Here is a 3,721-nt window from a genome sequence, read left to right as displayed (position 1 = left end):
AGCAGGAGGAGAGAAGCTGCAGAGAGGCGTGTAAGACTGCAACTCTGCTTCTTGGTCCCAACTCTGGATAGTCATATTTTGGGGGCTTTAATAAATTTGTCCATATTTCTAGAAATGAGAGCTGCTCCATCCAAAGTGGGATGGATGCCGCCTCTCTAACAAGACCAGGTTTCCTCCAGAAGCTTTGCCAATTATCTATGAAGCCGACATCATTTCTGGGACAACACAGACAGCAATTTAAGGAGAAATGCAGCTAAACAGGTCACTCCTGGTCTGATTGGGGAGGGACCAGAGAAAACTACAGAGTCAACATTGTTTTGGCAAAGTTACACACTGATTCGATATTGATTTCAGTGACCTCCGATTGGCGTAACTGGGTGTCATTACTGCCGATGTGAATTATGATTTTACTGAATTTACGCTTACCCTTATGTGGTGGCGAATGAGGAATAACCGGGACGGTAACTAAGATGTTGACAACGCCACCTGGGGAGGGAGTTACACCCCAGGAAAGATATCTCTAGCCAATGTAAGTGTTACACTGGCAACCAAAGCCCACAGACTTGTTATTAACGGCAAAGGTGAGGCAGGTGAATTTTACAAATCAAGGTTTATTAAGAAGAACTACTAAAAACATAGAATTATAAAATCAAAGAGGCACCTAAGGTAGCAGGGTTGAGACGGCAAAATAGTTAATTAAAACGACCAGACTCCCTACCACGATGCTACCCTAAAAACAATCACAACATGATAAAAGAGCAACTAAACAAAATGGTGGAGACCGGCCACTTGAGGAGGCAACCTACAGGGAGGAGTGCCCAAGGGTGCCACCAATTACTCACCCATGTGATTTCACTGCAGACCTCACTCACACTAAACGGTGCAATCTACCTATGCGTGTGTACACTCGCATGCATCGGGGAGGGGATTCCACCTCACGTGCCTAGCCCCTCAACAAGCAGCCACACCTCCACTAAAGCAATAAAAGAAAGCATAAAACATTAAACAGATTAGTAAAAGATCTACATAAAACAAATACACCCCAAATTACTGTTTGTTATAAAAGCATTGCGTAACAAACAAAACAGCATATGACAAGACAGCAGTAGTATAGTGCAAGCCTGCAACAAAAGAGGGAAACAGTTGTCAAAGTCCACCCTACTATGCCACGTTATGATGAACACAAGAGTCCCACTTACCACTCTCTAAAGGGCAATACTAAACTGAGTAACTTTCCTGGAGAGATCTGCAGCGCTTAACTGCCTAATGCTCGCAGCCACCTTGGATGGACAAGACTACCAAATGACTCCTTCTGGTAGTGAAGCGCAGCTGTTTCTTATAAGCCTGCTAATTGTCAACTGGGAAGGTGTGGATGTTAGTGGTGCGTTTGTGGACATCATGTAAAATCCTACCCCAGAATCTACTTCACTACACTTAGCCAGCAGTTTTAAATTTCCTTCAATGTCGCCTGCTCTGGCCCCTGGAAGACAATTAACTATGGTTGCCGGTGTCTCTAGCTTCACATGTCTGAGAACAGAATCACCAATTACCAGAGTTTGACCCCCGACGGGTGTGTCGCCGAGTGGGGAAAAACGGTTAGACACATGTATGAATTTGAGGAATGGACCCAAAATGCAGACACAAAGGAACGTGAAAGAAAATTTTAATATTAACAGAAAGCAAGCTGTTTATTAAGGCTGGTAAAATAGGCAGAACCAGCTTCCAGTTTGGATTCGGGAGACAGACACTATCTCTACTTTTAAGATTAGGCTTCAAACTTTCCTTTTGCTAAAGCATATAGTTAGGGCAGGATCAGGTGACCCTGAATCCTCCCTTAGTTGTGCTGCAGTGAACGTAGGCTGCCGGGGATTCCCATGATGCACTGAGTTTTTTCCTTTCCAGTCACCTTTCTCACTCACTATGTGTTAATAGACCTCTCTGCACTGAATCATACTTGTTATTAATCCACAGCATGTCTTTATCCTGTCTTCCTTCTCTCACCCCAACCAATCACAGCAGATGGCCCCGCCCTCCCTGAGCCTGGTTCTGCTGGAGGTTTCTTCCTGTTAAAAGGGAGTTTTTCCTTCGCACTGTCGCCAAAGTTCTTGCTCATAGGTGGTCGTATGATTGTTGGGTTTTTCCTCTGTATCTATTATTGTGCGATCTACTGTACAATATAAAGCGCCTTGAGGCGATTGTTGTTGTGATTTGGTGCTATATAAATAAAATTGAATTTAATTGAATTAAAAGATTACAAAACAAAAGGCAGAAGTGAAGCTAAACAATAACCTAACCTGGGGACAAACCATGAAACCTGACATGGATACAAACATACCTGGAACATGGAAACGTGGCACCAAAGACAACAGATGACCTGACACTGAACAAATGAGGACAGGACTTACAGTGGCTTGCAAAAGTATTCGGCCCCCTTGAACTTTTCCACATTTTGTCACATTACTGCCACAAACATGAATCAATTTTATTGGACTCGCACATGAAAGACCAATACAAAGTGGTCTACACGTGAGAAGTGGAATGAAAATCATACATGATTCCAAACATTTTTACAAATAAATAACTGAAAAGGGGGTGTGCGTAATTATTCAGCCCCTGAGTCAATACTTTGTAGAACCACCTTTTGCTGAAATTGGATTCCATTAAAATTGATTCATGTTTGTGGCAGTAATGTGACAAAATGTGGAAAAGGGGGACGAATACTTTTGCAAGCCCTTGTAAGTACACAGAGAGACAATGAGGGGATGAGGAACAGCTGGGACAAATCAGACCTAACAAGACAAGGGAAACAAAACTAGACTCACTGCATATAGGACAAGGACTTTCACAATAAAACAGACATCACAAGGGTAATCTAATAAACAAATGAACTTAGCTAACCTAAAGAACTTATAAATAAACATCGACATCCAAACAAACTAAAACTTAAAATGCTGGGTCAACAAACCCAGGAAAGTGACAGTAAAATCATTTATTATACACATTATACTTATTTTCTTAAATTGCTTATCTATTATCTGTATTTTCACTTGAGGGTCTAGGGTACTGCTCTTCTTTTCATGACAAATTAGGACATGTTTATGATAACACACTGACAATATCAGGCCAATTTTGGCATTACTCCATCAGTGAACAGCATGCCCATGCTAACTTAAACTAGACCAGCAAGCTAACCACATGTGTATTTAAGTGTTACTTAAGAATAGGAACCAAACAAATTAACGGAACGAAATTAACTGTAACAGCAGTTTGCAAAACACTGTGACACTTCTCAAGTGTTCCTACCTCAAATACAGCGAGTGTTGCTGTGTTTTTGTTGTTAAATGGACGAGGAGAGCCCGTGGCTGGTGAGAGGATGCGGCATTTCGTCAGTGGAGCATAGAACGACGTCTGTGATTGGACAACAAGTGAGTAACGCTGCATCTGATTGTTCGAAAGCCTCAACCAAAGAGCTGCTGGTCACGGCAAGATACAAACTCGCCGGAGCTCTGAGTGAACTGCACATCCGGGACCTTCAGCACTCAGCAGAGATTTGTCTTGACGTATGTATTTACCTTTGATATCCATGACTCGACGCACATTTAGCAAGGTAAAGTTGTATGTTTAACAAGCTAATTAACGCTAGTTAAACGGAACTAAAACAATACACAATCGATTTGAACAAACTGTGTGATGAATGATGATAAATGCTAAAAATTACTTA

Source organism: Oreochromis aureus, linkage group 1 (genome assembly GCF_013358895.1).
Source record: "Oreochromis aureus strain Israel breed Guangdong linkage group 1, ZZ_aureus, whole genome shotgun sequence".
Lineage (NCBI taxonomy): Eukaryota > Metazoa > Chordata > Actinopteri > Cichliformes > Cichlidae > Oreochromis > Oreochromis aureus.
The sequence above is the reverse complement of the archived record's forward strand: the minus strand, read 5'-3'. Positions refer to the sequence as shown.